Consider the following 11,079-nt stretch of genomic DNA (forward strand, 5'->3'; position numbering starts at 1 on the left):
TGGAAGCATTGGTAAGGTAGCATTCCTTTATGTGTGTGCTCATACGCTGGTAAGCCTGTACAAGTGTTACTCACCCTTATATAAGGTATATTGCTACAGCAGAGTAGGTGTGGAACAAGGTACTTTACATGCAATACACCATATGATACCCTGTAATCATCATCTGCTAGGCTATAATCTACTTTCTCTTACGTCCTAGAGGATGCTGGGGTCCATTTAATACCATGGGGTATAGACGGGTCCTTTGGGAGCCACTGGCACTTTAAGAGTTTAATAGTGTGGGCTGGCCCCTCCCTCTATGCCCCTCCTACCAGACTCAGTTTAGAAAATGTGCCCAGAGGAGTCGGTCACAGCTAGAGGAGCTCCTAGGAGTTTTCTTAGTTTTTTATTTTCTACAGTTAGTTAGGTTACAGGAATGCTGCTGGCAACAGTCTCCCTGCTTCGTGGGACTTGGGGGTGGGGGGGGGGGTCGGGAATAGGAACCAACTTCCTGAAGAGTTAATGGTTCTCTACTCCGCTGACAGGACACTGAGCTCCTGAGGGTGCTGATCACAAGCCCATGAGGCGACTGCTCACTCCTGCAACACGGCCGCCACCCCCTAACAAAGCCAGAAGAAAGAAAAGTGGCGAGTATAGCGCCGGCGTCCCGGTTAGCGGCAGGGTATGGCGGCACAAGGGTGGGAGCGCAGCTCTGACAGGCTGCGCTCCAGGAAGGCTCAGCAACACACAGTGTAGGCGCTTTGAGGGGCGTCCTGAGCCAGCACGGATAAACCCTACACTGGTCACGCAGCTAATAGGGGCTAATCCCCCTGTTAGCACTAAAATCCTCAGGCCAGTAAAAACAATTAGTGCAGGAAGCCGCTCGACATTACAAGGGGCGGGGCTTCCTCTCAGAGCGGATCCAGCACTCACCAGCGCCATTTTCTCCCTGCAGATCATAGGAACTAGGACGCTGACAGGGAGCACTGCCCTCCCTATTAAGGTTAGTCAGCACCGGGCTTTTATCATAACTACCTACAGGGGCGCTGTGTGGCTGGCTCCTTATACTCTGTGACTCTCTGAAGGTAATCTGGGGGAAACTGTGTCCGACATTTTCCGGTGTGTGTAAGTGTGTATATCCACATTACCATGTCTAAGGACTCTGTGTCCTGTGCTGCAGAGTGTGTATCTTCTCCTGAGGAGTCTATTCCATATACTCAGGACTGCAATGTGCTGTCTCAGCCTTCTGAATCCGAACCCCCATGGGTGGATTCTTTAAGGGGAATGATATCCCAGATTTCAACATGGATGTCACATAATAAGAGATGCAGTTTTTGAGACAATCTGTGGAGTGTTTGAAATATTCAGCTCCCACTACTTCATCTAAAACCCCACCTACATACCCCAAAAAAGTACACTTGCCCAGATAATGCAAGCTGACACTAATACCGACTCTGATACAGGGGACGGTGAGGGGGATATGCAGGGGGAGCATGCATCCCTTGCTAAAGGGGTGCAGCTAATGATTGAAGCCATTAGGGATGTTTTGCATATTTCTGAGAAGGTCCAGAACAAGTAGAGGAATCTTATTTTACAGTGAATAGTCCTCGCTTACCTTCCCTGCTTCTAAGGAGTTAAACTCCTTGTTTGAAAAATCCTGGGAAAACCCAGAGAAAAAATTCCAGATCCCTAAAAATTCTCATTGCTTTCCCTTTCCCTGAAGAGAATAGAAAAGTGGGAAAACCCACCTATTGTAGACGCTTCTGTATCTAGGCTGACTACAAAGGTGGTTTTACCTGTCCCTGGTTCAACCGCCTTAAAGGAGCCGGCTGACCGCAAGATTGAGACTATGCTCAAATCACTATACACTGCTACAGGCATGGCTTTAAGGCCCATTATTGCTTGTGCGTGGATTTCTAAAGCCATAGTAAAGTGGTCAGGCACCTTACTAGAGGACTTAGATACTATGGATAGGAGTGACACTGACTTGTTTTTACGTCACATACAGGATTCTGCAGGCTTCATGGCCTGCTACTTCCATGGCTGTCTCGGCACGCAGAGGACTCTGGCTACGCCAATGGACTGTGGATGCAGAATCCAAGAAAAGTGTGGAGAACCTGCCATTTACAGGTCAGGCACTATTTGGGGATGCATTGGATGCGTGGATTTCCACGGCGACTGCGGGTAAGTCGACATTTCTTGCCTCCGCAGCAGCCCCAGCTAGGAAATCTTATCCTACACTGCAGTCCTTTTGGACTGCAAAATTTAAAAAATCCAAACCCCCTCACACGTTCTTTAGAGAAGGTCAGGGAAGATCCCAAAAACCTGCACCAACAGGTTCCCAGGAACAGAAACCAGGTTCTGCTTCCTCCAAATATTCAGCATGACGATGGACCTATCAGCCTGGACATCAGGCAGGTGGGAGCGAGACTAAAAGATTTCAGTCACGTCTGGGCGTCATCATGCCTAGACCCCTGGGTGAAGGATATTGTTAACCAGGGGTACAGACTGGAGTTTCAGGAACTCCCACCTCACAGATTCTTCAAATCATGCTTACCAGCTTCGCTGACAAAAAGTGCTATCCTTCAGGAAGCCATTCAAAAATTGGTACAAACAAATGTCATTGTTCCAGTTCCACCTCACCCAAAACCCAAGGGTTATTACTCAATCCTGTTTGTGGTACCAAAACCGGACGGTTCGGTAAGGCCTATATTGAACCTGAAGAAGACGTTGAACCCCTACTTGAGGGTTTTCCAATTCAAGATGGAGTCTCTGAGAGCGGTGATCTCAGGTCTGGAACAGGGGGAATTCCAAGTATCCCTGGATATCAAGGATGCGTACCTTCACATTCTGATCTGGCCACCTCACCTAGCCTATCTACGGTTTGCACTACAGGACTGTCACTACTAGTTCCAGATGTTGTCATTTGGCCTCTCCACAGCACCGAGGGTGTTCACCATGGTCATGGCAGAGATAATGCTCCTCCTAAGCAAACAGGGAGTGAACATAATTCTATATCTGGATGATCTGCTGATAGAGGCATCTTCCAAGGAGAAGCTGTTGCAGAGTATTGCGCTCTCAACTCAACTACTCTGGGATCATGGGTGGATCCTGAACCTTCCAACGTCACATTCGGAACAGACAAGGAGACTGCCCTTCCTGGGGATGATACTCGACACAGAAGTGCAGAGGTTGTTTCTACCGGTGGAGAAAGCGTTGGTGATCCAATCAATGGTCCGGGATGTCTTGAAACCTTCCCGGGTAATGGTTCATCAGCGCATTCGCCTTCTGGGGAAGATGGTAGCCTCCTACAAGGCTCTACAATACGGAAGATTCCATGCACGGTTCTTCCAGCTGGATCTCCTGGACAAGTGGTCGGGATCACATCTTCACATGCACCAGCGGATATGCCTGTCGCCGAAAGCCAGAATTTCAGTACTCTGGTGGCTGCAAACTTCTCACCTGCTCGAGGGCCGCAGGTTTGGGATTCAGAATTGGATTCTTCTAACCATGGATGCAAGCATCAAAGGTTGGGGAATAATCACCCAGGGGGAAAACTTCCAAGGAAAGTGGTCAGGCCAGGAATCTGTCCTTCCAATAAACATTCTGGAACAAAGGGCCATATACAATGGCCTTCTACATGAAGCTCATCTTCTGCAATATCGAGCCATTCAGGTTTAGTCGGACAACGTCACAGCGGTGTCCTACATAAACAGGCAGGGTGGAACGAAGAGCAGGGCTGCAATGTCAGAGGTAACAAGAACCCTCCTCTGGTAAGAAAGACACGTGCTGGCGCTGTCGGCGATCTTCATTACGGGAGTGGACAACTGGGAAGCGGACTTCCTCAGCAGACATGATCTACATACAGGAGAATGGGGCATCCACCCGGAGATATTCACAGAGGTAACACATCGATGGGGTGTATCTCAGATAGACATGATGGCCTCTCGCCTCAACAAGAAGCTTCGGAGGTACTGTTCCAGGTCACGACACTGACAGGCAGTGGCGGTAAACGCCCTTTTGACACCCCGGGTGTCTTACAGTCATTGTATGTGTCCCCTCCACTTCCACTCATCCCAAGGATTCTCAAACTAATAAAAAGATCAAGAGTTCCGGCGATTCTCATTGCTCTGGCCTGGTCAAGGCGTGCGTGGTACGCGAATCTTCTGGCATTACTGCTGGAGGATCCGAGGCCTCTTCCTCTTCGCGAGGACCTTCTACTGCAGGGGCCGTTTGCCTATCAAGACTTACCGCGGCTGCGTTTGACGACATGGAGGTTGAACGCCAGATCTTAGCTCGGAACGGCATTCCAAATAAGGTTATTCCTACTCTGATCCAAGCTAGGAAGGGGGTAATGTCTAAGCATTACCATTGGATTTGGAAAAAGTATGTGTCTTGGTGTGAATCCAAGAAGTTTCCTACAGTGGCGTTTCAAATGGGACATTTCCTCCTCTTTCTGCAAGCAGGTGTGGATGTTGGCCTACGCTTGGGCTCCATCAAGGTCCAGATTTCAGCATTGTCTATTTTCTTCCAGAAACAATTGTCTGCTATCCCTGAGGTTCAGACTTTCTTGAAAGGAGTTCTGCACATCCAACCACCCTTTGTGCCTCCTATGGCACCTTGGGATCTTAATGTGGTGCTGCAGTTCCTGCAATCAGATTGGTTCGAACATTTACAGGAGGTGGATGTAAAGTTTCTTACTTGGAAGGCGGTCATGTTGTTGGCATTGGCTTCTGCTAGACGTGTGCCAGAATTGGGGGCATTGTCGCACAAGAGCCGCTACTTGATTTTCCATGAGGATAGAGCTGAGCACAGAACGCGTCAGCAATTTCTCCCTAAGGTTGTGTCGGCTTTTCATATCAACCAACCTATTGTGGTGCCAGTGGCTACTGACACCTCAATTACCTCAAAGTCTTTGTATGTCGTGCGGGCTTTGAAAATCTATGTTAAGAGAACTACTCATCACAGGAAGTCGTACGCACTATTTGTACTTTATCATCCCAACAAGATTGGGTGTCCTGCTTCTAAGCAGACAATTTCACGCTGGATCAGGCTTACTATCCAGCATGCTTATTCCAAGGCAGGATTGCCAATTCCAAAATCTGTTCAGGCCCACTCTACCCGTAAAGTGGTTTCTTCCTGGGCAGCTGCCCAGGGTGTCTCGGCTATTCAGTTTTGCTGAGCAGCTACTTGGTCAGGGTCGAACACATTTGCTAGGTTTTACAAGCTCTATACTTCGGCCTCTGAGGACTTCAAGTTTGGTCAATCAGTTCTGCAGGTACCTCAGCACTCTCCCTCCTGTATTGGGAGCTTTGGTACATCTCCATGGTACTAAATGGACCCCAGCATCCTCTAGGATGTAAGAGAAAATAGGATTTTAATTACCTACTGGTAAATCCTTTTCTCGTAGTCCGTAGAGGATGTTGGGCGCCCCCGTCCTGTGCTTCGTATTACTGCATTATTACTTGGTTCAGAATTGTTGATTTAGCCGTTGCTGAAGTGTTCCAAGTTGGTGAGTTCGGCTTTTTGTTATGTGTGAGCTGGTGTGAATCTCACCACTATCTGTGTATTTCCTTCTCTCGAAGTATGTCCGTCTCCTCGGGCACAGTTTCTAGACTGAGTCTGGTAGGAGGGGCATAGAGGGAAACTAGCCCACACTATTAAACTCTTAAAGAGCCAGTGGCTCACAATGGACCCGTCTATACCCCATGATACTAAATGGACCCCAGCATTCTCTACAGACTACGAGAAAAGGATTTACCGGTAGGTAATTAAAATCCTATTTTTACATCCCCATCATCAGTGTCTTACCTCTATTCTCAATAGTAATAAGGATTATGTGTGTATGGTAAGCATGATATAGAGAATTACATATCAGAATCTATACAGCTGCCGCCATACTTCTGCTTCTCATACATGTGCTACTGGCAGCAGTGAACATCTGAGTGAGAGTGCAGGGAAGACAGCAGAGTCTGATGAGAAAGAGATTGGATCTGCCTTTGCAGGGATGTACCACACCTGTCACCCCTGTTAGTATATAAAATAATAAATAAGAGGTGTGTGGTCCATCCAGACGTGCTTTCTGGAGCTCTCCTCACTAAGTGGCTTCTTATCTACCCTACCTAATAGCTCTCAGCCGCCGCTGGAACCAAGACCCTATTTATTAAGTCTCCCACTCCTACTGCCCTAAAGCCGCTCGCTCCGCTCACTCCGGGCACTGTTCACTGCTGCAGCCTAGTGACGCCTATGAAGCCATGGGCTGTATTCTGGGGCTGTGCACGCCTGGTCTTTCCTGCACGCTCCAGACACCTGACTTGAAGGCGTTTTTGCTCAGGCGGGAGTACTTGCTCTCCAGATAACACGGGTGCGCAGGTCCCGCTACTGCTGGGGACAGAACGGGCTGCCCACAGTCACCGGAGCCCGGCGGTGATATTGGGAGGTGAGATGGCTGCCATTTTGGATCCTGGTGCCCGGCCATCGCATGCTTTGCCTTCTGCCTTCAATAAGGTTTAATATAAATAAGTGTCCTGACGGCTGGACCAGGGTCACTAACCTAAATTGAAGCATTTCTAGTGGAATTTCTCGGTCATTACTGTGTTATTTGAGTTGCATTACATCAGGTTTACTTGAAATTTTGGCTCGGATACCCCCGTCACCCCGACTAAGAAAGTCATTTTGAACGGAGTCATCTTGATGTAACCTCCTGACAGCGTACTACTGCTCCTTTTATTTATAGATAGTTTGTATTTTCCTATCTCTGAGAGGTCAGTCTCTTTGTTGCCGGCTTATCATGCCTCCAAAAAAGGTTAATAGGTAACAAATCGGCCCCACCTGTCCATCTCTTTGGTACCTCGAATTCAGGTGGTCCTTCTGAGACCGCTACAACATCATCTGCTTCTTCTTGTCAGACGCACAGACCAGCTGTAATGGCTGAAGACGTCTTCAGACACTCTAGATGGTCCTGTTACTCTACGCTCTATACATTCTGTTATCTGCATTTAAGGACTGAAATAACCTCAGAACTTAACTCTAATATTCAAGCTTTGAGGTCTGATATCAGTGAGATTGGCACTCGTACAGACTGAGATGAAAGAGATTGTTGTGTCTCACAAAGATCTGATTTCAGCACATGACACCCTTCAGGAAGACATGGGCCAGTATTTACTAATAATCCGAGTTTGCCCGATTTGTGGGGTTTTTTTTTCAAAGTCTCAATCCGGGAATTCACTAAGCACAAATCTCGGCAGTGTCTGGTCTATTCGTAATTGTTTGATTGGCAAAGTTATGAATTACGAATGAATAGACCATCAGTCAAACGCGGCTGTTATTTCATACAATACGGGTATTCACTATTCATTCGTATCTGGGTGTTAGTCTCTGAGGGCTCAAGTGCGGGTCTATTTTTTTGTGAATCGCTCTGTCCATGAGCCGGGGGGACGTGCTGCATATACATTGCCTCAGATTGCTCATTCCTTCCAAACTTATTATGAGTCCCTCTATAATCTTAGAAAGGATCAAACCCCTCAGGCTGCCTCTGATCTGAGGGTATTGATACAGAGATACCTGGCAGAAGTTGAATTTCCAAAACTTCCTGAGTCAGACCTGGATGCTCTGGAACAACCCTTTACCATAGAAGAGCTGGAAACAGCCTTGGCAGCTACACCAACTGGGAAGAGTCCGGGCCCGGATGGTTTCCCAGTCGGATAAAGCCTTTAAACAATCACTGTTGCCCCTCTTCTTGAAGGCGTGCAATTCCATCTCTGCCGAGAAAGGCTTTTCTCCGCAGACCTTGGAAGCACATATAACTGTAATCCCAAAAGAGGGTAAGGACCCCACCCAGTGCTCGAGCTACCGACCTATTTCCCTCCTCAATTGCGACATTAAACTCTTTGCTAAATTGCTTGCGGGCCATTTGGGCCGCCTTCTCCCGCTGGTGGTTCATGTAGTTGTAGAGTCAGTGAGGCTGCACACGGCAGAGATACAATGTAGCGCCTATGCGCTCCATTGTATCCAATGGTTGGAACTTTGCGGTCAGTGGTTGACCAAAAGTAACCTCACCGCTGACCGCAAAGTTCCCAGCATTGGATACAATGGAGCGCATAGGCGCTACATTGTATCTCTGCCGTGTGCAGCCTGACAGACACTACAGGAGCACACAGCCAATCAGGAGAGTGCCCCGACGTGGTGCTTCCTGATTGGCTGAAGGGACCCTCTTTGACAGGAGTCAGGGGGGTCCTGGCAGACGGGGAAAGGGGTCCCATGTGTAAACATGGGACCCCTTTCAGTGCGTGGTCGGGTTTCTGTTTTTTTGTTTTGCCAAGTACGTGGATCATACAAAGAACAGAAGCTACACTGGATTATGTGAGTATACATTTTTTCACAGGCACCCAGAGGATTCTACAGGGAGAAGTGGACTGAGCCTCGTGTGAACATAGGTAAGTGGTACTATGGCAACGGTGGTACACAATGACCCGCCGTGGGCTACATTCTAAACATTGCAGTCTATGCTAGTTACTAAACTAATGCCCCCTATGGGTCCTATGCCGGTAGAACCATATATAGTCCCTGCAGTTAATTCTCCGTGGGCAGATACCTTGTCCACGCAGTTACAGAAATTGAACCAGTCACTGACTACTAAGTCTGTCCCTCGCCCGCCTAAGACTAAGGGGTCTTCTAAGCGGGCCATTACTTCCTCACAATCCACTGCTGTCTCTGATACCTCGTCTGATGAAGATGGCGTTTACACAGACCCCACAGATTCTGATAATACTGCTTGTTATACTGGCTCACAAGTGGATGTTCCTGATCTCTTGGAGGCCATTAGAGTAATTTTACAGATTACAGATGATCTCGAGCCATCTGGCCCTCCTAAGAAACCAGATAGATTCAAGCGTCAGAAGGTGGTTAAACAAGTTTTACCTCACTCTGATCACCTGGTTGATATACGTCAGGAATCCTGGGAGAACCCAGGAAAGAAGTTTGTACCTCACAAGAAGCTTCTTGCTCGCTATTCCCTCGCTCAAGAGCTGACTAAAAATTGGGAGAACCCTCCTCCAGTGGACTCACATGTGACGCGGATGGTGGTCTCCTCAGCTCTACCGGTCACTACCATCACGTCTCTTAAGGAGCCTACAGACAAACGTGTGGAAGGTTGTCTAAAAGCGATTAACACCCTCACGGGTGCTGCACAGCAGCCCACTATTGCAGCAACATGGGCTGCAAAAGCTATTATTGTGTGGGCCCAGGAGTTAGAAGCTGAAATCTCTTCTGACCATGCTAGACAATGCTTGTCGTATATTGTCACAGCTTCTCTGTATATTAAAGAGGCGGCTTCTGATGTCGGCATTCTGGCAGCCAAGATTTCTACTACGTCTTTCCTGGCGCGCCGGATTTGTGGCTGAGTTCCTGGTCTGTGGATCTGGATTCTAGAAAAACCCTGCAAGTACTCCCTTTCAAGGGAGATATCCTATTCGGAGATGACTTACAGAAGATAGTGGCTGATTTGGCTACTGCCAAAAACTGCGTGTCTGCCTAATACTGCTCTTTCTGTACCGAAGGCTAAGAGTACTTCCTATCGTCCCTTCCGTCCTTCAGCTAAAGCAAAAGGTCAGGCGTACCACAAGCAGGCCCGCACTTCCAAACCCGGTAAGCCAAAGCCCAAAAGAGCCTGGGCTGCCCGTCAGCCAGCTTCCAAGACTGATAAGCCTGCCGCATGACGGGGCAGGCCTCCCTCTGGGGATTACCAGGGTGGGGGGCTGGCTTCTAGGGTATACCAGGGAGTGGTTGAGGACCACTTCAGATGCCTGGGTACGGGAAGTCATTACTCACGGTTACGCCATAGCCTTCAAAAACCGTCCCCCTCATCTATTTTACCTGACAGACGTCCCTTCGGACCAAGTAAAGGCAAAGACCCTACATTCAGTGGTACAGACCCTCCTGGACTCAGGAGTCGTAGTACAGGTGCCTCTTGCTCAGAGAGGTCAGGGGTACTATTCTCCGCTATTCCTAGTTCCGAAACCGAATGGGTCCTCCCGGCCCATTCTCAACCTCAAGGCCCTGAACAAGTTTGTGAGAGTCTCCAAGTTCCGTATGGAAACACTTTGCTCTATAGTTCTGGCCTTGGAGTCACATCAACAATACCCGAGATTTGCGGTTGGCAACCTCCACTACCAGTTTCGGGCATTACCCTTTGGTTCAACAACGGCTCCACGAGTCTTCACCAAGGTTATGGCGGCGGTACTCCATCGTCAAGGTGTCAGGATCCTACCGTATCTAGATGACCTGTTGATCCTGGCAAATTCCCCAGACATTCTCCTACGTCACCTAGATTTGACGATCCGGTTTCTACAAGCCCACGGGTGGCTCATCAACTAGAAGAAATCCTCCCTGATCCCTGCTCAGTGCATCTGTGAGCGCTATTGGACACTCACATCCAGCGGTTGTTCTTGTCTCAGGAGAAGGTCCTGAAACTTCAGGACAGGATTCGTTGCTTCCTCTCTCGTCCGCAAGTGTCGATTCATTCGGCAATGCAGGTGTTGGGCCTCATGGTGTCAGCATTCGACATGGTGGAGTATGCTCAATTTCATTCTCGCCACCTCCAGAGGCTGATTCTGGCCAAGTGGGACGGCCTGCCTCACTGGATCAGATCTCACATGATCTCCTCAACTCCGTAGTGTTATGAGCCACGGCTGTGGCTCATTCCTGTTTTGCATTTTGGTTCTGTATTTTATGTTATACTTCTGTTTATGTTCCCCGTGGGTGTCATGGGGTGCTCGGAGCTCACCCTTAAGGAGGGGATACTGTTATGAACCACAGGTAGTGGTTCATTCCTATTTATGTTTATAAAGTTGTCTTGCATGCCAGGATTTCCCGTTGCTCTGTTTTAGAATACTCTTGTCTGCTGCTGCTGGTGAGTCTATGTAATTGCAGCCTGTTCCCATGTGTTCAGCCTCACCTGGCTGCTAATTGCATCTGGTCAGGTTGGAATCATGCAACAAGGCAGCTGCATGTGATTATTAATTAGGTCTCCCTGTTATATGCTGGCTGAGGGCAGTTCGCAGATGCTGGTGATATTTCTAGCTTTCCAGTCTGCTTGAGTTC

Source organism: Pseudophryne corroboree, assembly GCF_028390025.1.
Source record: "Pseudophryne corroboree isolate aPseCor3 chromosome 3 unlocalized genomic scaffold, aPseCor3.hap2 SUPER_3_unloc_6, whole genome shotgun sequence".
Classification (NCBI taxonomy): Eukaryota; Metazoa; Chordata; class Amphibia; order Anura; family Myobatrachidae; genus Pseudophryne; species Pseudophryne corroboree.